The 25,185-nt window shown below is 35.9% G+C and overlaps 2 protein-coding genes across 2 annotated transcripts in view; one reads left to right on the top strand and one right to left on the bottom strand.

Annotated features, from left to right (window-relative positions):
* Window positions 1–25,185, bottom strand: part of TM9SF3 (transmembrane 9 superfamily protein member 3) — a 236,461-nt gene that overhangs the window by 114,197 nt on the left and 97,079 nt on the right. The gene's annotated exons all lie outside the window — the stretch shown is intronic.
* Window positions 4,468–25,185, top strand: part of Best2 (bestrophin 2) — a 76,076-nt gene continuing 55,358 nt past the window's right edge. The window contains exon 1 of the mRNA XM_065217993.1: window positions 4,468–5,212. The gene's annotated coding sequence lies outside the window, so the exon portion shown is untranslated. The remainder of the gene's footprint in view (window positions 5,213–25,185) is intronic.

Below are 25,185 nucleotides of genomic sequence, written 5' to 3'. Positions count from 1 at the left end.
TACGGGACACAAAAATAATGTACATCGTTCGCCTTTATTTGGCATATATGCATGACAATCCATCGTTCTGCCATAAAGGAATGACGAATATTAGCATCAAAATTAATTTGGCATCCGAAGGACTACCGACTTCAGCGAAGGAACTTCGGAAAATCGTTTTAGAAGTGCATGAAGAATATGGTGTACCAAAACAGGCGGCATCTGACGACTTTGAATCCTGTCAGCGTCATCTTAACAACCAGAGGATCCAACACCTGCAGCGTTTCACAACCCGAATTTTCGAAAGCAATGACTCCTTTCGGCGAGAAAGAGGTAAATAATAATAATAATAATAATGAAAATATTTTATCAACCGACGTACTTCCAACAATTTCTTCACATCAACAGAATGCGACTGAAATTTTGATTTACTGTAAAATTTTCAATCGCATGAAAAGCCCAGCTAAAGTGAAGGAAATCTATCAAAATTTATTATGCTCATCCCTCTCGGTCATTCTGGCAACTGAAACAAGCTGGGACGAAAGCGAGAAAAGTGAATAAATCTTTGGAAATGCCTTTAATGTATTCAGAAATGACAGAAATTTTCACGCAACTCAGAATACGCCAGGCGGTGGAGTCCTTATGCTCTTTTGGCCAATTTTAACTCAAAACTCATGTTTACACCAAAATTTACAGAATTTGAGCATATTTGGGTGAAATCACACATAGCCGGTGAAACGCACGTATTCGCCTCAGTGTATTTTCCACCAGACCATGCTCATAAAAGGACTTATGAAGCCTTCTTCCAAAGTGCTGAACAAATTCTATCTGAGCTTCCTCCTGAGGTTAAAGTTCCCATCTATGGAGACTTTAATCAACGCCATGCTGCCTTCATTCTGGACTCTGAAAATGAATGTATCTTACTCCCAGTTGGGGATAATGAAACATTGCAGTTCATTTTTGACAAAACTGCTAATTGACTGAACCAAATTAACCACATAAAAAACCAACAAAATTGCTATTTGAACTTTTTACTAACGAATATTTATGAAGATTTCTGTGTGACCGAATCATTAAATCCACTGTGGAAAAATGAAACGTTTCACACAGCAATTGAATATTCTTTATTTGTGCATGAAAACCAAAGACCCAACGTCTGCGAATACGAAGAAGTCTTCGAATACAAATTAGCAGACTACCTAAAAATAAAATTTAAATTAAACAGTGTCAATTGGCAATTAATTTAAAGGAATGTAGGAAATGTCGAAATTGGTATAGTATAGTTCAAGTGCAGGATATTTTGCAGGCTTTAAAAAATTTAGATGGCTCAAAAGGTCCTGGACCTGACGGAATTCCTCCAGTATTTATTAAATGTCTAGAAATGGAACTCACTGCTCCATTGTTTTGGCTTTTTAATATGTCCCTGGAATCTGGAACCTTCCCAAAAATTTGGAAAAGCTCATTCCTAGTGCCTATCTTTAAATCTGGCCGAAAATCTGACGTACGTAATTATCGTGGTATAGCCATTATCTCTTGCATTCCTAAACTTTTCGAGGCATTGTCAACGAAAAATTATTTCTCCAAATCAAAAAATAGAATTACTGACATGCAACACGGCTTTTTCAAGGGTCGCTCGACCTCGACAAATTTACTTGAATTTATAGACTATTCATTGAATGCAATGGATAATGGAAACTACGTTAAAGCTTTAACAGACTCTGTACAGACTTTAGCAAGGCATTTGACCGCATAGACATACCAATGCTACTTTTTAAATTGCAAAAAATCAGAATTGAGTCAGGGTTCCTAAAATGGCTTGAATCATATTTAACTAACCGCCAACAAATAATTAAATTCAACGGAAAGAAATCGAGTCCAATTCAAGTCACTTCAGGCGTCCCCCAAGGCTCTCATTTGGGACCCTTTTCTTTTTATTTTATACGTAAACGACATTTAACATTTCTTTCATTCTTATTTATGCCGACGAGATAAAGCTCTTTTTGGAAATAAGAAATGAAGAAGACATCAATATATTCCGGAATGAAATACACATATTCTACTGTAGAATTTTAGAATTTCTACATATGGTGCAAAAAAAGTTTACTAGAATTGAATGTAAAAAAATGCAACTTAATATCATTTAGCAGGAAAAGAACAACTTTAAATATTTCAATTGCACTAGGAAATCAAAATGTAGAAAAATGTGAAAGAGTTAGGGATTTAGGAATTATCTTAGACTCTAAACTAACTTTCATAGACCATTACAGCACAATTATTCACAGGGCACATAACATGCTAGGCTTTATCAAGCGCTTTTGCTATAACTTTCAGGACCCATACACAATTAGAACACAATATGTTGCCTATGTGAGGTCAATACTGGAATATTGCAGTATTGTATGGTCTCCTTTTTTAATCACGCACGAAGAAAGATTAGAATCCGTACAAAAACAATTTCTTTTAAACGCTCTTCGTAAATTAGGTTGGACATCATTTCCTCTTCCATCATATGAAGCACGCTGCATGCTTATAAACATACAAACATTAAAAGAGCGTCGTGAATATGCAATGGTTTCATTTGTAAACGATATCGTTTCGCAGCGCATTGACTCCACAGAACTTTTATCAAAATTAAATTTCCATGCACCTACTCGGCAACTCCGCAATCGAAATTTATTTGCCATTAAACCGCATGTTTATGGGCCATTAAACCGCATGATGGCCTCTTACAATCAAAACTGGGAAACCATTGACTTTACAATGTCTCGGCATAAACTAAAACAATATTTTTACTCCATTAGGCATTATAACTCATTAAAAAAATAGGAAATCTGACATTGCTTAATTTTTATTAAAGACAAAATTATACTTTTAACCTCTTTTCCAAAGTTGACGAAATAAATAAATAAATAAATTTAAGAAAACAAAACTCTATTCGAATATATACTAGTATACGTTGGTTGACGAAATAAATAAATTCTTCGATTTAAAAGGATACGAAAAAAAATAGAGATATGTTATTGCAGATCATTTGAAAAATTTCCGTCAGGCTACCGTAGAGTTCTACCGCAGCTGTCAAAGTTCTATAGTTACATTCAAAGTGTTTTTATGTTACTTCATACGCGAAGTTTGCGATTTTCAGAGTTGGTTGGAAATGCTATCTAAAATGAAGCTTTAGTGTGATAACTTATTATCTAGAGAATGGTCTTCAGGAGAGGGTAGGTAGATAGTTCCGTTAGAGTACGGCAGTATGAAAATTTAATATAAGTATGAAAATGAGCGAAGGGCCATTAATGCGACAGTACAAAGTCAAACGCACACCTTTTGCCTAACCCGTACGATGTATGCGGAGATTTGAAGTATGAGCCGCATTTGTTCATTTCTACCGGCGGCTTGTGGAATAGTTCTAGCGACGTTTCATCACTACCTAAAGCCCCACGTTGCCGAAAGCATTTCCAGTCGATGGTGTGTTATAGTGCAATTCTTCTTTACCCAACTATTGTGTTACTAGGTTAAATTAAACCTCCCCACCCAAAGAACATTCCCACACACTTAAATATTTTAGCCGAGATTACGACAGCCCAGTAGTTCTGCAAATTATTTTTCTGAGATTCAGTAGAACCATTGCCGAGACTCAGCTAACAAATTAGATGTTTACTGATATCTCTGCAGTAAATGCCGAGGTAATCGGCTGTTGGAGGTTTTACCGAGCTAGAATGAGTGTGTAGTTTTATTAAGGTTTTTTAGCATTCTTATGGCGGTAAGCTCCACTCGGATTAACTTTTAATATCGACCCTGTTTGAGTCGTGTTGGTTAACTATAATGTCGACATCAACGCATCTGGACATTGTTGATCGGGATGTAGTCCAAGGATAAAACCAATTGGAGCTTACCGCCATTAGAGTCTAAATGATGGTCTACACGAGTGTTATAAAACCACAATTATTACTTGGGCATAGTTAGTAATAGAAGATATCAAAATAGCCTAAATTTTCAGAGACACCTTAACTATATATCTTCCATTTCCATCCACGTTAACGGTGGGTGTGCTGTAAACGTATGACAATAGTCATGCATCCGAGATCCACCCTAGAAAAAATGCACAGGTAAAACCAGCTGACGAGAAGCACACCACCAACAACAGCCGCTAACGGAGCACACCTCACCGACTGTAGCGACAAATACCGAGTTGCAGCGGTGCGGCGAACGATCCGATCGACCACATACACCCAACAACAACAACGGCCACAACATGTGAGCACACACCTTTCGGTCGCAACAGGTAACAGAATCGCAGGCAGTCTCGCAGTTGAAACGATCACCATTAGCAGAGAGATATGCGACACAAACACAGACCGCGAATTGCCGCACAGTGATCGAAGCCCGCGAGTGTATGGCTCCGGTTAGTGTGAATGGAACCACCGCCTCCCTCGATCGAACAAAGAAGGCACTGCGGCGACGTCCGCCAGCTCAGTATTCGAAGTGCGCTCGGGCTGACTCGATCGGGTTTCCTCTCTAGAAAAAATTGAACTGACCTGAAGTGTGTTGTGTGGATCGTGAGCCGTGCATCCGCGGTTCGTGCTTGACCAGCTGTTGCTGTCTCCCTCGCCCCAAAGGGAGTGTACGTGTGTGTGAGCTGATCCGGTGACTGCGATCAGGTTCTGTGTATACCTACCAGGTTTTATCGAAATTCATAGCAATTAGAATTCGCAATAGTAATTTTATTGTTATTCACTGGTCGTTTTTCATTTCGCGAAAAAAATAATAAGAGGGCAACTCAGCTGTTGATCACTTGGTTCTAGCGGGGTGAGTGTTTGTGAGCGGTTAATGAGATATGTACCACTTGTTTTGAAGTTACCTGGACTCAACTTTCCGAAACATCTATACACGGTGAACAATAGCTAGCGCTCAGTAACGGACGTGCTTTTTTACGCGAAATTCAAATCGATAGCGAAAAAAATAATGTCGCGATCCATTTTCCATCGTCGTCATGCGCGTGCTTGATTGTGTGTTTATTTTTTTTAACGGAATTTAGTGCTACACTTACGCCGATGACCTGCAAACGAGAGTGAGAGCTCGCTTATGTACTAGACCAGAGCCCAAAGCGAAATCGTTAATGTTCATGCCACTGCTGACTGCTACCGGACGACATAGTAGTGATACACAGTGTTTGATACATAATTTGGCACACAGAACGTCTGGCAGGCTACCAGCGACGACGTTCGATCGAAAGGTAAATGTGCAAAACTAGGAAAAGTGGGATGTTTCTGGACATGAATGAAGAATGAACGAATAGGAGTGTTAAACGACTCGATTGAAAGTGGCAACAAGTGACGGCTACGCAAACAGGTAACACTTGTCTGTGAGGTGGTTTCGTTAATAAACTGGAAGGTTTGAGCAAGTGGATCACTCCACTGGCATTAGCTAGTCACTTCAAAAATATATCTGTGTAGGATTTCTTAGGAGTCAGTGCTCTTCACGAGATAATTGGTCATTATCCAGCATTGATAGGTAATTTAAAACACATACAAAGCTACTGCCCGAAAGTCTATTCAAACGCGTTAGGAATATTCGAAATTAACTTCAGAATAATGGTGTCACAGTGACTTAACCATTGAGAACTGGAAGACTATCCAACTTTTGGGATATACACTCAATTCTGTTCTTGTGAGATTTGTTTCGCCTCTATTTTTGATCGTGTGGTCTCAATGTTCAATCAAATTGAATGCAACTTGTTTCAAATAAAAAAAACATAATCTGGAGGTATTATCATTGCCTTAACCATCACGCATGAGGACGAAATCTATAAAATGAAAATCGCGTACACGGTTAGAAAAAAGTACCCAAAATTAAGTTTTTTTCACTCATCTCGGCACTATAGTGCAGGAACCCAAAAGTAGGTAAAGCGGGTCAAAGTAAATTTCATTTACTTGTGTGCAATTCGTATGGAATTTTCCACTGGCTTTTTAACCAAAAGTAAGTTAGTTGTACCCAAAAGTAGGTAAATATGATTATACTCAAACTTGGGTTCCCACACTTTACTACCCCTGTTGGGTGGTTTTGCTCCTCCGTTTTTGACAACATTAGAAAGAGAAAAGGAGACAAACTAGTCAAAAGTAGGTAAAAGTGAACTTTCCGTTGGGTACTTTTTTCTTACCGTGTAGAGTCTTTATTTAAAGTCATACTCATACCTCAGTTTGTGATTAAATTTTTATCTAAAATCTGTACATTTCATTGAAATAGTTTGCTATTTATTTATGAAAAATATTAAAATAAATACGATATAGGGGAAATGGATGTAATGTTAGTCTGAATGTCCCTAATTTGGGCCCATACATAAATTCAGCAATCGACTAAATTTTCAATAGCGATCAAAATATGCACGCGTTCATCTAGATAAAATTGATAAATAGCTGATTTTTAGCCATGGGCCCAATCTTAGATCCATAGGCCAACATTAGAGCCATTTCCCCTACATTGCGCAATTCTCGCTGAAACCGGTCTACTATTTTTTGATGTTCTAAAATATTCGATGATTTAAATTAAAATGCACTCCCGATCATAAGTTGGGGTCACCCCACAAAAAATATGCAAATTGTCATTTTATTTACTTCCAATGTTCGATCTTGTTAGGTCTTAAACTTTGAAAGTGCACACTTAGTTGAGAGTACGCGATAAGCTAATAACGATAATCAATGCGAAGAAGAACAAGAAAAAGAAGAGATGGTACAGTCAACTCAACATAACTCGATATTAAAGGCACCATCGAGTTATAGAATTATAGACTTATAGAATAAACAACACATTTTGTTTTGTATAGACTTCAAGAATAATACCGAAATACTCCATTCACTGGAATATCTGGCCTTATTTACTCTTTTGAATTCGAAAAATGGCTCAAGGATGGAGTTTGTTAGTATCATACCCCCGGTAATTTGACCGTTTTTATCTAAACACTTTTTATTTGATCCCCGCTAATTTGCACGTCGTGCAAACAAAAAAAAATGCTCAAACGTCATTCAGCATATGGAATGGAGGAAAGCGAAACGGAACCCAGTATCAAAACAAAACGACAAATAAGGCTACCAGAAACACACATTTATGATCCTGATAGCGTTACTAGAAGTGCAAACTAAAAATGAGTCCCGTTAGTATGCATGAAAAACCGTTCATATTAGCGTCGGTCGACGGTAGCTCATTTATACTACTAAGCCAATGTACACAAAACACACCGTAGGACTGCCAGCTCTTGAAATTTAATTTTTCAATATATCAAAGGTTCTGACCAGTTCTGGATGTGGCAGTCACACCCTGTGGGTGTCCGGTCATTAGTCCAGACTTAAATAAATCTTGACGAGCTCCCATACACAGCTAAGTTTTTAAGATTTTAAACACTTAGGTATTTGTTCTGACTATTTAAACGATCCAGAAACTTGGAAACTTCTCCATATCCGGAATATTTTAAAATAAAACTACATTGAATCTTGAAGATTTTTTAAATCCAGGATCATAAAGTTTTCTTAACATAAAATCTCAAAATTTATTAATTTAATATTTTTTTTTCCAAATCCTGGATCTTGTTCTTTTGCCGAATATCTCGAAAAACAAAATCTATGATGAAATCATCCTGCTACACTTGGAAATCTTTACAGGATTTTTTCAGTATGTTCTGCAGAATTTGTTTGAATCATAATGAATACCCTCAGAGTTTATATTGGACCTTTATCTGGTATTTAATTATAATTTGCTGCATTATACTCTTAAAAATCATCTGCAGAACACTCATTGAATTCTATCTACAATGCTCTTCAAATTATATGTAATTCATACAGAATTACATAGGAATTCCCAGGAGATATCCCCGGAAAATTCACTTGGAGTTGTCCTCAGTATTCTCATGTATTCTCCAGAAATCCCTTTGGAACTTTAGCCAAGTTTTGTTCAGAAGTTGCATAAACTATTTGAAATTCTCCCCACAATTCCCTTAGAATTCTCTGAAAATTATCACCGGAACATGATTACAATTGTTGTCCCTTGAAATTTTCCTTGTAATTTCGTTTGAATCATCCTTGGAATTCATTTTCCACGGAATTTCCCTCAGAATTTCGGAATAATTTCAGAATGACCTTTGAATTTTACTCCTTCCCTTGGAATTCTACTCACTTTTAAAGTTTCCTAGGAATAAGCTTGCAGTGAAGTATCAAATTCCATCGATTTCTCATTAACATTATTTGACATTCAAGTCAGAATTCTTCTGGAATTCTTTTCCGAGTTCGTTTGAAATTTTCTTGGAATTATTTTTAGCATTCAAAGTGTTTTTATGTTACTTCATACGCGAAGTTAACGATTTTCAGAGTTGGTTGGAAATGCTAACATGAAGCTTTAGTGTGATGATTTATTAGCTAGAGAATGATCTTTAATAGAGGGTAGGTGGATAGTTCCGTTAGAGTACGGCAGTGTGAAAATTGAATAGAAGTTGAAAATGAGCGAAGGGCCATTAATGCGACAGTTTTTTGAAGATAGACGCACATTTTTTGCCTAACCCGTACGATGTAGGCGGGGACTTGAAGTATGTCTCCAAGTCCTCTCTTTTTGCTCATAAACTGACTGCGGCTGTGGAATAGTTCTAGCGACGTTTTCATCACTACCTAAAGCCCCACGTTGCGAGAGCATTTCCAGTCGATGGTGTGTTATAATGCAGTTCTTCTTTACCCAACTATTGTGTGCTCCTCTCGTCATGACCAACGTGATCATCTCAGAGAGAAAGCAGTAGGGTGGTTGTTGCGTGCTGTACCATCATCAGCATTGTTGACGGCTACTCCCGCCTTGAGTTGTTACATTATTTTCAGATTTAATTGTAATCCTCCTTTCAGCATACTACCGAAGTTTGGAGGCGAACTAGCCCCAGGCTGAAAGCCTCCCTAATAAACAAAACTTAATTTACCTTCATATCGAAGTGTTCTCCAAAAATTCCATAATTTCTTTGCAATTCTTTTTTGAATTACCTTGGAGTCCTCTTCAGAATTCATTAGTAACAAATTTCCGAAATTCGTATGAATTTTCATTAAAATTTCTTTCGAATCCTATTCAGGGTTTACATGGAATTCTACTCAGCACTGCCTTAGTATTCGGGTTTCACATAGAACCTGGAGTTCCTCAAGACTACCTTAATAGCAGATTGTACTTAATATTTTCCGCATAGTTCCTCCCCTCTACTCCCTTGGAATGAGTCCCTTAGAAATTATCACGCAATCTGAAAATTCTGCAAGGTCCTTAATCTTGAAAGTTTTCGTTCTTGAAATTCTCTCCAAACATAATTATTGTTAAGGGGAAGTTCACCACTCCGTAAAAAATAATTACGTTTTGATTTTTCTCTAAATATTGGAAAAAGATATCAAAAATCTAAAACAAGCTCATTTTTTCTAATTTCTTAAAATTCACGAGTAAAATTATTTTTTATAAGTCATCATGGCAAAAAGTTGGACTCAAAAAACCACAAAACATCGACTTTTCAGTTTTTCTTAGGGTCCATTTTTTTAGGTTGAGATAAAAAAAATATTTGTACATGTAAATTTTCCCAGGAATCTAAGGAAAAAACTGATCTTCTTCGATTTTTGATAATGTTTCTCAATAAATAAAAACACGTTGGAAAAAATATTCTCGGGGTGGTGAACTTCCCCTTAAGCTCAGAATAGTAAAAAAAATATTTTAGATCCTGAAGAAAAAACTGGAGCCTCTGAATATTTAAAATTGATTTTGTTACTGAAAATAAATCCACTCAGGATAAATAAAGTTCAATGAGTGAAATAAAATAACGAAGAAAATTAAATGTTTGAATAAAAGAATGTACTACATTCTTTGAAAAAAATCCTTAGTAAGAGAACTTGAAAACTCTCTGGGTAATAATTATATTTTATGAGATTTCCAGCTTTTTTCAAGAAAAATAAAATTCCCTGACGATTCCCGGTTTTCCAGGTATTTTTCAAGTAGTAGACACCCTGAATTTCTTCATCTTTTTATTCTCCTTCTTCTTCTTTTTCTTCTTCTTCTTCTTCTTCATGGGACGGAATAATTGCTAGCAATTTGAGTCCAATATTGAACAAAATCTTTAATTATTCGAAGGTTATTCTCTTTTTCAAACCAGCAAATTTTCATCGCAAATGTTGAGAATAGCAATGAGCGATATTGTGAAAAGTATCGATACTTGAGTATCGAGATATCGAATTGAAATGTATCGATATGCTCAAAATATCGGGTGAAAAGTATCGATATTATTGATATTGCCGTATCGATATAGATTTTGGAGAAATTTCGGTTTTTCTAAATAATATGGCAGGGGATAAAAAGTAAAGAAATGTGTTATTATATAAGAGAAAATTGAAAAACATAACATTTCAGATCATCATTTAAATCTTTGAACCAGTAGTCGTCTTCAAGAGAGCTAAGAAACATCCACTTCGCCATTCTAGTAGCGTTGAGTTTTAATCGGTTTTCACACGTTCTGCCAGTCCTGGAGAACAGTCTTTCAGACGATACAGATGTTACCAATCTTGAGAGCTAGTCTATTGCGATCTAGAAGAGGAGTGGATTTTCGCTTTTAATGATACTCTAGGCTCCACCCTCTTGATCAGATGATCTAGGAATGACTTTCTGTTGTAAATAGTTGCGAAGCTCTCCAGATATTCCGCTCGATTGGTTAGGTTTCATCGATGCTGTTTTTTTCCATGAACTAGATTAAGAATGAGAAGTTACCCTTAAAAATTGTTCTGGTTATTTTGCTTAGCTAATCATCCTAACCATTTGTGGAATAGTTATATTGTTTGGGTTATCGTTCGTTTATGGTATATTTTAATTAGGGCTGTAATCTATTAAAAAATAAATAAATGAACAAGTTAGCTACCAAACTATCGTGAATGTCCCACAAGCTTTGTTTGCTGGCTTGAATCTAGCTCGGTTGATAATCGTTGGTAGTTTCTTCATTTGTCAAGGTGTGCTTCTGATCTACCCTCTCTGCTGCTTCAAGTTTATTGTTCATTGTATTACATTTTATTTGTGCCACCATCGGTAACAAGAACGCTGATTAAAATTAAATACACGGTACTTAACATCTTTACTCAAACCTCATTTTCTTTTCATTTAAAATGTTAATTTATTTTTTAAATATTTATCAAAAAGTTATAACACTATGGGATACCTGTTAAAAATATTTGAAGTCATAATTTTCATACCTTCAACATTCAAAAGTGTGGAAAATTTTTTTTAGATAATTATTCAATTATTCATAATTACTCATATTTTTTTTTTCTGACCAATAATTTTTTTTTTTTAATAACGGAGATAAATTAATACATAGGCATAGTCGATATTTCATTCCGTGTATGTAGCTTTGAACTGCTTTACCTAGTGATCTTTAGTATAAGAATCCTCTAAGGGGCGTGTGACAAGATCGATGGATTTCATAGTTTTTTGGTCGTTGTCGAGGTAATGTAAGGTCATACCCAAATAACTCTTATTGTTTCCAGTGTCTGCCCACACATCTGCTGTCATACTGTATTTGTCAAACCCTCTGATTTTCAATTTGATTATTTCACTCAATGACTATGACAATGGCAATGACAGTAAGATGTTTGGAATTAAATTAAACTTGCATCTAGAGAATCGATTAAAAAAATATTCTGGTGTATCGATATAATATCGGGATAAAAGTATCGATACACAGAAATATCGGACTTTGTAGTATCGATACAAAATATTGAAATATCGACTCCAAAGTATCGATATTATCGATATTGATACAGTATCACCCATTACTAGGTAGAAGGCAGAAGGAGAAGTAATTTAACGGGATTTGGCCTAAATAATAACCGTTCGGCTTAGTGACCGTTCGGCCTAATGACCTTCAGCTTGGCCTAATAACCCAGCAGCCGCCCTGAGCATTCAATATATCATGTTTGATTTATCTCACGATAGGTCCTGGTATAAAATAAAGGTTCGGACCATTTTCCCGAAACACCAGGAACATGTTCTGATGTGTTATCAGATATCATGTTTTTTATGTTCCTTTGATTTTAATATCAACATCCAGTGTTGGCAAAATCATCAATCAAATGATATTTTTCCGCTCTCATACGCTCTCAATATCACGCATGATATTGTAACAAAATATCATGCTTGATATTGATTTTACAAACTTCTTTGATATTGCGAGACTATTCACAACGTGCAAAAATCAAGCTGAGAATTTTTTCGACAGAAAAATGATTCCGTTGCACCTCGTTTTCTTAGAAAGAGAAAGTATAGTTTGCTATCTCTTTTTACTCTTCACCGATGGCAGACACGAAGTGACTGCTGCCAGCCGTTATGGAAGTTTCGGTTGCGTTCGGGTGTAAAGCAAAAATCACGAAACTCAATCTCACCACAGTTTGTTGCGATTTGCAGCTAGTGAGTTTTGTTAGCTTGATATTCCAAGCTGCGATATCACATCTTGCAAAATCAACCGCAGTTGTTTGCTTGTTGATTTTTGTCTACGAAAATCAAGCGTGATCTTGAGCATTGATGAGATTTGATTTTTTGATATTTTCCCAACACTGTCAACATCATAGATTTCAGAAGCTCTACCTTTGACATATCGAGTTATAGAATCAAAATAACACTACATAGATCATCAACCAGAAGAGACACACTTTATGTCTGAAAGCACTTTTTTTTTGCAAATTTCATGTACCTCAGTTTTTGCTATACAGGAAGTTAGTTTTGATCCTGAAAATCAAATCTGTAATGGTTTTAAAATATTTCATCTTGGGTTTTTTGAGAAAAAGTGCTTTGAAGTTTACTTAGCCGTTACGGACTGTTACGGATCGAAACAAATTCAGCTGTAAATGATTTAAAAAGGGATTAAAGTTGTCAAAATACTAAGTTTCAATGGTGCAGTAAGATTCCTTCTTCGGTACCGTAAGATATCGTAACTTTGTCATGATCTCACAATGTTTAAATTAATAAAACAATCAAACAATGGTTAAGTCTCTAAACTTTTCTATTATTTTGCAAAACTGTGTAGTGTTTTTCATAATTTGGTAAAAGTTGTAATTTTGTTCCTTAACGCAATTTTTATTTATGTTGTCATTAGGGTGAACATTTCAACGTAAGGGTAGTCCAAAAATCTAATTTTTTTTTAAGAGCTTTGAGTGGGTTGGTTTATTTTCTTTAAATTTCGTTATAATTGCTTATCTTTTGACAGATACGCGTATTTCGTCTACTACTTGCAGACTTTATGAGTGCCAAGTACTCAACACCACTGAACACGACAAATTTAGACGATTTTTTTTCTCTAAAATGACTTTTTTTTTAATGCATAACTTTTAAGCAACTGGCCCTGCTTTTGCTAACAAAGATCCTTATTTTGTCTGCCAATTTGGAGAGATTCTTAAGTCTCGGGTTTTCCCTACATGCAAGACGTTTCTCATGAGAAATCTGCGTCAGACATAATTTGCAAATTTTTATGAATTTCAATTTTTTTTTCTATGGTGCTAAATATATAAAAACATATTGCGCCATCTGTCTGCAAACCAGGAAAACCATAAAAAAAAACAATTGAGGGGGTTAGAAGGAAAGGGATGTAAGTGACTTTGATCGATTCTCTTCATCGACTTTCTCTTTTGTACTATTTCTGTCACATAGTTTGATAAAGGAGGTTCTTATCTAGCATGCAAAATGGCACACGAATCAAGGAATGTGTTTGCAGCTGAATTATTAACGAAAGAGAAAGTCGATGAATAGAATCGAATAAAGTCACCTACACCCCTTTGCTTCTAAACTGCTCAATTTTTTAATATTATTATATTTTTTAATATTAAATGCTTTTTAATTACCTTCAATTTGATATATCGTTCTTGAAAATCGGCTTAGTGGTTCAAAAGTTAAAGTTTTGAAAAAAGGCGTTTTTGAAGAAAAAAAATCGATTATTTGGACCACACCAACAATGAAATGGTCACCCTAATGACAAAAAACTACGAGTATTGGTAGTCTTGTTTCTTATCGCATACTATAAGATAAGAAACAAGAATACCAATATTTTTACGAAATTCTGAGAACCACTGTAACATTTTGCTATGGAATGGCTGAATACTAATATCAATTCTTAAACCCCCAACGTAAAAAAAAAAACTACCACATTTCGATTCAAAATATTTTCAGAATAAAGAGATTTTTTCTAAAATCCTATAAATCTTGGCAAAACTTGAGGAGTTTGCAGTTTTCCGCTCAGGAATGACGAAGTTATGATAGATTTATCATTGTTCAGTATCAGTCGTTGAGTGTTTGAGAGTTAATAATAATGTTAATAAGCCAATCAAAAGCTCTTTAAACTTGGGTGCCTCACCTTTTTGCCATGTTCATGATTGCATTTCCCAGTTCCAGGTTAATAGGATAAAAAAACACCAATTATGACTCGGTCTTCTCCGATTTACATAAAACTTTGCATAATTGTGTGGTAATCATTCGCATTTTTTTCAAAAAAAAAAATAGGTCATCTGGGATTTTGATTTTTTTTTTCCAAGATCGCGTCATTGACATTTTTCAATAAATTGTAGCACGAAAAAATTTCTTCTGATAGAAATGAGGAATGAAACAAAATTGTTTATAAAAGTGAAGTATTTCTAGGGAAATATGCATGGTAATTTTTTGTTTGTAATTGTGAGTGTTGAAAATTCAATATCTCAAATAGTAATTTATTCATTAAATAAAGCTCATGAAAAATGAATAGAATTGGAATATTTCAAACTATAGACACTTGAAAATTGACAAAAACCGTTAAAGAAGTACGTTTGGTCAAATTTTGAAACTTTTGCAAGTTCGCATTTTTCTGTAATTTATTCACAGGAAACAATATTTGAAACATTCTAAACCGTTATCTGTCATCTGCCGAGGAACTGCTCAACAGTATCAATGTTAAGCTGAAACCATGTTTTTTGTATTGGGGCTTCCCTTAGCTCATTCGGTAAAGGCACAGCTACAAAGCAAGACCATGCTAGGGTTCGATTCTCGGTCCAGTCTACGAATTTTTCGGATTGGAAAATTTCTCGACTTCGCTGGGCATAGAATATGATTACTTGCCACATAACTATACTAAAACAAAAATGGTACAGGCATCGAAAGCTCTAAATTAATAACTGGGGAAGCGCATCTAGAACACAAAGTTGAGAGCACCTAATAAGCTAATACGTGATAAGCAATAGGCTTGAAAAGTGAGGAAGAAAAAGAAGATGTTTTCGTATTTTATAATCTAATCCAATCTAATCTAATCTAATACAAACGCAGCCAGTACGAGAAAGCAACCTGGAAAATGATTAGGTTAGATAACGCCTAATCATTTTTCTTGTCAACAGCATATCTTAGATATCAGGCATAACATTTGATAACGGCACAAAAGCATTTGTAAACAAACTTTCTAAGGCCCTTTACACGTGAACCAAAGCACGCCCACGCAAACCAATAGCACTTTCGGAAAGGTGATAGTTGCCCCTACCTGATGATGTTGTTGGTTTGTGTGAGCGTACTTTGGTAGCGTGTAAAGGGCTTTAGAAAGTTTGTTTACAAATGCTTTTGTGCCGTTATCAAATGTTATGCTTGATATGACACAATCATCAAAACGGCCAGACCTACTGCGCTGCATTTGCCGCAAAGATGATTCTGTGAAATGATTCGAGTTTAAATAAATATATTTAAACAGTGATACATTTCGTGAATTTACAGGGGCAGAAAGATGCGTAGGAATACCATACCAAACGCTCTGAGTTCTGTAAGAGTGAATTTAACAATCATATTTGATGTAATGAATGGTTTATATAATATAGTATAATTGAAGGAATGCCTCCAAAGCTCTCAAAATCCCTAATTTATATATAAAAATGGAATGATCTCTCCAAAACTGGTCTGCTTGGCTGTGATCATCAACTTTTCCGGACTTCTCTATTCCACGATTTTCTCCAGTAGCTTTAGCCTTTAGCTTTTGTCTGTTGTCCTCCGCCAAACGCTTCGTCTTTATCACACAGCTCGCAACTAACGCCGTACGCGGATCTTCGTTCTCTTCTGTTTTCTTCTTACCTTATTGTATTCCCATGATCTGCTGGGAGGAAACTCGCGTCCAATGCTATTCTTCTTTAGCTCCGTCGAGCACTAGGAATGTGAATCAATGTGAAGATTAGTACACAGCAAAAAAATAATTTTGATATCACGTCAAAGTGGATGCACTACAATCATGTCGAAAATATGGTGTAATATTACTTGCTAAAAAGGACAAAATTATCATTAATACAATGCATGAACTGACATTACGCTGCTTTTACTGCATTTGTTTATTTATGTGGTCATAAAAATTACATGAAATTTTCGACATGATTGTAGTGCATCCACTTTGATGTGATATCAAAATTATTTTTTTGCTGTGTATGTGATGGTGTTATATGTAAAGTGCAAGAAGAAAAAAAAATCATCCGGGATTAGTTTCAACAATTGATAATTTTAATCGGATTCCCCAACTAACCATACTCGATCAAATTAAGTATATATACAGCTATATTATGACTAAATGGTCATTTGGGTACTCATAGGCCATCAGAATTGTTCATTGGTTGCGAAGTGAAGCATTTCTCAAAGTGATGCGTTATATTTCTCAATGTTTTGACTTAATCCTATCGTTTATATTTACATCAAAATTATGTCTTCACTACCCAAACAGCATTGTATACTTTATGAAGTTTTCAGATAATTCTACGAGTTTTCAACCTGGTATATGCAACCCTCACAAAGTCAGAATTGCTACTTGGGTATTGCAACTACGGGTAATCATCGAAAGTACTTGCATTTTTCTCAGGCACGTTTGAGCAAACTGCAATCACTCTCTCATACTCGCAATGTGTCACAACCAATTTGACACAACGACGCCCTTACGCTCTCTGATTAAAGCGCAGGGAAGATGTTTTCGTATTTTCTAGGACAGTTATATAACATGAAATTTTCAACGTATTTCTAGATTGAGACACTTCTCTACTACAGCAGTAAAAAAACCTGTGACCAAAAACGATCCATCCGCAGTAGGTTCTTTTCCAACCCAAAATCCATTGGCCTACTAAACCTGGATCCGGTAGGTGTCTAAATCCCCGAGACCGCCCCCGGCAAAATAGCCGCATTATCATACTACCTCGTCAATATGTGCAAAAATCGTTACATAACCTCTGCGCAGCGTTTGTTTTGAATCATCTATTCGATGATGGCTACACCACCACTTTCCATCATGCAGCTTCAAATGAGAAGAAGAAGTAAACAAACTTCAACCTGACTCAATACCGAATGCACAATTTTAAATTTTTCTATCATCGAAATTCCACTCCACCGCATCCTCGCCGATCATCGGCGCCCATCACCTCCGTCGAGATCCAACAACAAGGCGAACAACACGCGCCTCGTTCGATATTGGTTTTGCACTGCGATTGTTGTTGCTATTCGTCAGAGTTTTGCAAAGTTAGTGAATTCGTTCCAACGATTTTCGATCTCGCACGCGGTTACAGCTCAGGTAGCACTCGACGGCGCGGTGACTGTTTTTTGCAACATTTCCTGCTTCTGTGCCAACCAACCCAAGTGATTGTGTATTTATTTTCGTAACTTTATTTTTTTACCAAAGGTTTCCGTCAACCGATACTTATCTACTGGAACGACGCACCGCCGCCACACAGGCAGTGCAGGGTGGCTGTCTAATGAGCGGCTAATATACGTCACATAATAATCTTGCGTATTGGATCACAGGGAGGGTGAATGTACCTAATTGAATCTGTAGCAGTCAAATGTGACTGACACAGTCAACACTGTTTATGCCCGATCACGAACGATTTTTATGCAGCCACTTTTATGCGGGTCATTTTAATTGAAAACCACTTTTTACCACCTCGTTGAGCGGATTTCGTCAGTAAGATACCTTGTTAAAATATATTTATAACATCCGGCGGAGGATGTTGGACCTATGATGTAGCTTCGATTGAGCGAAAAAAGAGCCTTACGACGTAATATTTGTTTAATAACAGCCAATCTAGTGAACATTTTTCGTTAGTATCCTCGTAATTTCCGACGCCATTGTATACCTACTATCCCGCAATAAATGAAATTCATCTTCCAGTCAACTCATCTTTATGACCACACAAAATCCATCAAGAGAAGCTTTCAGCCTGGGATTCCCAAATCCATCGGATCAGCCTCCCAGCTAAACCTGTACTTATAGCCAGTCGACGAATCAATGCCGCAAAGGGGAAGGGCAAGAAGGTCACCACATTCTACCCAGTCACCGTTTGACCACTTCAAATCCACAATCCCAACTCTCTATTTTGGGTTGTTTTCGGCAACCTCATTCTTTGGACCTCCCACCACCCAACTACAACCCCCTCACTCACCTCACGCAATACCAGGCAGCCGTAAGTATAATAGACGAGCACCCAACAGGTCTTCTCGCAATCACTTGGCTCGGCACCACCGAGACGCAATCAGCAAGAATGACGCGTCCAAACCCAGGCACCTGTGTATGTGTAGCCAGCCCAACAGTTAAGTTCCTTCTTCTTATGACCTTGCGGTCGTATCGAGTTTCAAGTCGTTGTTTCGTGTTTTTGTTGTTTTTTGTTTCTCCGATGGTATTCACACCAAAAAGTCATTAATTGGTAACAGACTTCCATAACTCATTCAATATCGACACAAAACGAACTTGGGTATAAATATATGTATTGAACGATGAGCTGGTTGTTTGTTCATTTGGTTAAAAATAAAAGTCGATCAGCTCAGCGCATCACGAAAGAAGTGCGGCATGTGTCCTTTGTTTCAATGAATGAGGAAGTTAAACGGACGGAAGTACGCTGGCTAAAACCGATTTGCAACAATCGCACTAAACGGACACAACAGATTCGCTGTGGTGATAATAAAAACACGTTTTCTGGTTAGGTTAGCTAGTGTTTTGTAATTTTGGGATTTTATGCTCTAGCAAATGTACATCAATTGTAGGATTACCCAAGTAGCCACCAAGTCCGTTATTAGCCCGATAAAGGCTATTTTTGCAATATAAGGCTCATATGGCTTTGTAATTTGTAAAAATTTGTATATTAGCCTTATATCAGCATTCAGTGCTGTGGTTGTGAGTAGTCACGGGTATTCGACGACTACTTAGCTCCAAACTGAAAAAAAAAACATATAGCAATTCAATCTTGAAAAAAATATTTATACACGTTTAAATGAGAAAAAAAACCTCACTCAAATGTTAAATATAAAACAAAACTGCGCGTAAGTCGGTTATCTTTGAACACTTTCGCCCCGATGAACAAGTTCGAGGAAATTTTAAAAAAATGTTAAATTTGAAATAACTAACATCTCTGAAATACATAAAACAGGTAAAAATTGAAAAATAAGTACATTTGACATGGCTAGCGCCCCTGGTAGGCAAATTTGAAAAACAAATTGGATGGCTCCCTGGTAAATATGTTCAGGAGAAATATGATCAAAATCGTGAAATTTCAAATTACTGCACCCCTGACATACACATTCAGGGATAAAATTTAAAAAAAAATTGAAATGGCTTGTGCCCCTGCTAAAAAATCCCTGGAAAAAATAAAGAAAATATTATATTTGAACTAACTAACTGATAAATGTGAAGTGGCCTGTGCCCCTGATATACATGATCAGGGAAAAATTTGAATAAAAAAATGTTAAAAAGCACCACTGAACTGTTAACAAGTTCATCCGATTGAGGTTAACCACTATCGGTGCAAATTTTTATTGGCGGACTTAGCACAGAAATTTAGAAGTTTTGACATGATGATGCTTTCAAAATTCTATCACGGTGGGGTATAGGAAAGAAGTTTGGAATCATATAAAAAAAGCACAAACATAACTTCGGATACAAAATCACTTGCGAATAGTTCGGAATCACTTCGAAAAGTACTGAATTGCTTCATTGCAGTTTGGAATCACTTCGGAAATTACTGAATTGCTTAAGAACATAATTGTATCACTTCGGAAAGTAGTTAATCACTTCAAAAAAGTCAAGGGTATCACTTCGGAAAATACTGAATCACTCCAAGAATGTTCGGAATCACTTCTAAACGGACTGAATCATTTCAGAGAGCAGTGAATAACTGAAAAGTTCGAATTCACTTCCGAAGGTACTAAATCACTTTAGAGAAGTTTGGACTCACTTCGGAAAATGCTGAAACACTTCAGAAATGTTTTCAATCACTTCGGAAACTTCTGATTCACTTTGGAATGTATTATAAATGTTCGGAATCACTTCTGAACGTACTGAATCTATTGGGAATAGTTTTGAAGAAAGTACTAAATCTCTTTGAGGAGACATTTCATCAAGTACTGAATAACTTCAGGAAAGATCGAAACCACTTCAGAAATATTCGCTACGGAAATAATTGAATCACTTTGGAAAATACTGAATAACTTCAGAAATGGTCAGTAACACTTTGGAAGCACTGAATCGCTTCAGAAAAAGTTCATGGTCCCTTCGGAAAGCACAGAATCATTTTAGAAAGTACTGAATTACTTCAGACAAATTCGGATTCTCTCAATAACTTAAGAAAATAGTGAATCTTAAACTGAATCACTTCAGAAAAGTTCAGAATATCTTCGGAATCACACTTGAATCAGTGCAGAAAATTTTGGATTCACTTTGAAAAGTACTGAATCATCCCAGAAAGTTTGAAATCATTTCCGCAATAACGGCATTATTTTGAAAATAGCTGAATCAGTTAGAAATGCACTGAATCATTTCAGAAAATTCACAATAACTCCAGAAAGTATTGAATCCCTTCAGGAGTGTTTGGAATCACTCTGGAAAGTACTGAATCGGTCCAAATAGTCTGTAATCACTTCCACAAGTACTGAATTACTTAAGAAATAACTAAATCACTTTTGAAAAGTTTGAAATCCCGTCTGAAATTACTGAACCACTTCAAAAAATCTCGGAAAATCTTCAGATAGTATTGAATTAAAATTGAAAATTTCTGAATCACTTTGGAAAATACTAAATATTTCCAAAAAGCTTGTGAAAACTTCCATAAGAACTGAATCATTTTGGGAAGAACAGAATCACTTCTCAAAACCTCGGCAATTACTGTATCAATTCTCTCAAGTTTGCAATCACTTCCTCTAGAACGGAATGGCTTTGCAATAACTGAATCACTTTAGAATAGTTTTGAATCCCTTCAGAAAATATTATATCACTTCAGGGAAATCCTAATTACTTTATGGAGCACAGAATCATTCATAAAAAGTTGGAAGTACGGAAACATTTTAGAAAATCACGGAATCGTTACTGTAGTACTGTAGTACTTCATAAAGCTTGAGCTCACTTCAGAAAGTGCTGAATCACTTCGGTACTTACAGACATAAGTAAGCTTCTTCTTTCTTCTTCTTAGCATTTCAAGCTTATTGCATATCGCATATTAGCTTATTGCGTGCTCTCAACTTAGTGTTCTAGATGCACTTGCACAGTTATTAATTGAGAGCCTTCGATGCCTGTACGATTTTTGCATTGTGTGGCAAGTCCAATCATACTTCAATGCCCAGGGAAGTCGAGAAATTTTCCTACCCGAAAAATTCCTAGATCGGACCGGGAATCGAACCCAGACACCTCCAGCATGGTCTTGCTTTGTAGCTGCGCCTTTACCGACTGAGCTAAGGGAGGCCCCAGACATAAGTAAGCATGAGAATGATTAGCCGCTCGCGGTTGATACTCCGTTATTACACAGATAAGCAACAAACGATGCGTGGGACTAGCATGCATCTGCAATGTGTAAAAACTGGTGATCTCATACTTTACAATAACACCACCGGCCGCGTCCAAATGTAGGTCAATCAGGGAATGGAAAGAAATGTGTTAACGTGATTCTGGCTGTGTTGGAAACCTCCTCACATCCACAAATTTTTTTAAATAGTTTTTCAACAGGATTCACTTAAAGGAGTATTGATTCTTATCGTTAAGCCTAATAAGCACTCAACTGTGACACATCGAAATAGGTCTCAATTTTGGCAACTTGGCTACTGCGATAGCAAATTTGTATTGGGATTGTTATTCTATAATGCAAAATCGATTGGTGAACTGTAGTTATGTTTCCAAAAACGAGATCTATCTGTAATGACTTTACATTACATTAGGAAAGTTTAGAACCGCTTCAGAAATAACTGAATAGCTTTAGAAAAGCTTATGATCACTTTGAAAAGTACTGAACCATTTCAGAAAAGCTTAGGACGTACAGAATCGCTTTGAACATTACTGAACTTTGCAAAAGTTTTGAATCACTTCGGAAAAAAATTGGAAAAACTGCATCCTTGTATTCAGCTCATAAAATACTTAATAACTTCAGAAAATCTTGAGTTCAGTATGTATAATATTGAATCCCCCAAGGGTAGACTCACTTCCAAAAGTGTTACATTTTCTGGACTGATTTAACACTTTCGGCAGTGATGCCAAACCGTGGCTCTTGGGAACGTCTGAAACAAGAACTTGATACAAATGGAAAAACCTGGCACTGAATCAGTAAACGTATCTCTGGATGTTATTTCAAATATTTGCGTATTTTTTTTTCAGATCCTTGTTTTGACCATGGAAAATTTCAAGAAATGAATCACGTTTTTTTCCTGAAATTTGCAAAAAATCGAGTATGATATGAGATAGTAAGAAAACAAAAATAATGGTGCTAAGAAAATTTGACGGAACTTTTAGAAATTAAGAATAATTTCAAGAAGGATAAAAGGACTTTGTAGATGTTCATGGATCCAAATTCCACCTTTGCCACTTGTAGATAATGTTGCTGGTCATCGTGCAGCTGCGATAAAGTGCAAATATTTTGCAAAGTTCCATATCAACTAGATAATACACTATTTGAAACAATTACAATTGATTATTCGATGATTCAATGAATCAGTCAAATGTCAGATCAAATATATAAACATGAATTTGAATTCTAATTTTCTCAGCTTGTAATATTGGACAGGGCTTTATTTATTTAAGTTTTTATTATGTTTTTTTTTTTCTCAAAATCACAGAATTTTTTTTACCGTGTGAAATAATATATAAAGAATATAGATCAGAAAATTAATAATTTTCCCTATAATTTTGTTTCAGACGTTAATTCATTTGGAAGTGACGTTTACGAGCTATGATTTGCTACAAATATCAAATATGCCATAAGGATTTTTTTTTTCAAAATGGCCTAATTTACGTCAAATATGAATGATTGATCATAACAAACAATTATGCAAAATTTCATGCAAATCGGAGAAGATTGACCCTGTTTTTTTTTTCGAAGTTCCCTGAACTTATTTTCAATCCCTGAGCTTATCAGATGTTCGCTTACTTGAACTGAACCTGCTGAAACTTCTATCTCGGGCTGAGATGTGATCATTCAACTTATGAAATAGGGGTTATTCCATCTCAAGTGACCGAGCCAGTTGTATCGACCCTCTCTTATTTAAGCCAAAATTACTGGAATAACTTATTATGGACCAATATTGACAAATTCAAAGTCTTAAGCCAATCAGCCTACTCCACGCCGCTGTATATCACCTTCTTTTTTACCGATTTATAATAAACACCAGTTTTCAATGTTATATACACACTACTAAAAAGTTATGTAAATTTCGGTTCCCTGAGACCGAGACATGTAAGCGGGCCTTTTGACATAAGAATCAGTTGAAAGAAACGTGAAAATCAATTCAATCAAACGTTCTCTTCGTCGACTAGCTGATGTTTCGGTTTGAAAACACTTAATTTTACATGAAATATTTGTTTACGTTCTATGATTTACGTCCAATATGGATAACGTCTCGTGTAAAAGTAGTTATTTCTCTGCAACCATTAAAGGTACACACGGCATAGGGGCACGGTGTTAGTGAGGATTTTGGACGTTTAATCGAATGGTACACACTTAGAAAAAACTACTTTTACACGAGACGTAATCCATATTGGACGTAAATCATAGAACGTAAACAAACATTTCGTGTAAAATTAAGTGTTCTCAAACCGAAACATCAGCTAGTCGACGAAGAGAATGTTTGATTGAATTGATTTTCACGTTTCTTTCAACTGATTCTTATGTCAAAAGGCCCGCTTACATGTGTCGGTCTCAGGGAAACGAAATTTACATGACTTTTTAGTAGTGTGTATGATTACATATTTTCTCCAGTATTGTCAACTTTGCGATTTTCGCATTTGACAACTTAACATGCAAATATCTCAAAATGCCCTCACTTTTTTTTTTCAAAATCTTATGACGCCAAAATGTTCAGCGGAGTTGTTAACATAAGAATCACCTATCAAAAAAAGCTACATTCTCCGTTTAGGTGATATTGAATTGTAAAGATAACATGTTTTAAGTTTTTTTTTTCGTTTACTCCAAAATGCTTCGATACAGACAGTTGGTCTCTTCATGAAATCCGTTAAAAACGACGAAATCTGAAACTTTACTAAAAATCTGATCCTTTCAACTTTCTATCAAACCGAATGCAAAATTGTGATTTGTTCTCTTGTGTTGCCAACTTTGCATGTTTTTCAGATGAAAACATTAAATGAAAATTTCCCAAAATGTCCCTACTGTTTTCGAATTTCAACGACGCCCAAATGAACAGCACACTCTAACATTATAGTACCCATTAATGAGTACAAATTCACCCATTTTGAAGTAAAGTAGGTAAACCCATTAAATGGGTAAAAAATACACATTAATGAGAAACATTTACCCACTAATGGGTAACAATTACACATATATGGGTTTTATTTACCTATTAATGGGTGATTTTTTGATAATTAAATGGGTTAACCTACTTTACTTCAAAATGTATGAAAACTCATTAATGGGTACTTTCCAGTTACAGTGCAGACTATTTTACATATGATCAAGGGATGAAACGGTTGACGTTTTTTACTACACTCGCTTCGTTATCGTGCACGACAGTCAGTTTGTATTCGTACACTCATGCTCTACCGTCGTCTCTCTCACAAAACAACGATAGAATAACATCCGAGCAAAAAGAAAATTGTCAAATAACTATCATATGTCATGTTGTTCGTTCTAATTCCTCAATTTGGTGTAAATTAAACCATAAATGTTATTACTAGGACATCGTTGCTTGCTATTTTCAGAATTCACACAAGCACAACATCAGCAGCTC

This window comes from Ochlerotatus camptorhynchus, unplaced genomic scaffold, assembly GCF_037179485.1.
Source record: "Ochlerotatus camptorhynchus isolate MF236.1 unplaced genomic scaffold, CSIRO-AGI_Acam_v1.1 ptg000082l, whole genome shotgun sequence".
Taxonomy (NCBI): Eukaryota; Metazoa; Arthropoda; class Insecta; order Diptera; family Culicidae; genus Ochlerotatus; species Ochlerotatus camptorhynchus.
The sequence above is the reverse complement of the archived record's forward strand: the minus strand, read 5'-3'. Positions and strand labels throughout refer to the sequence as shown.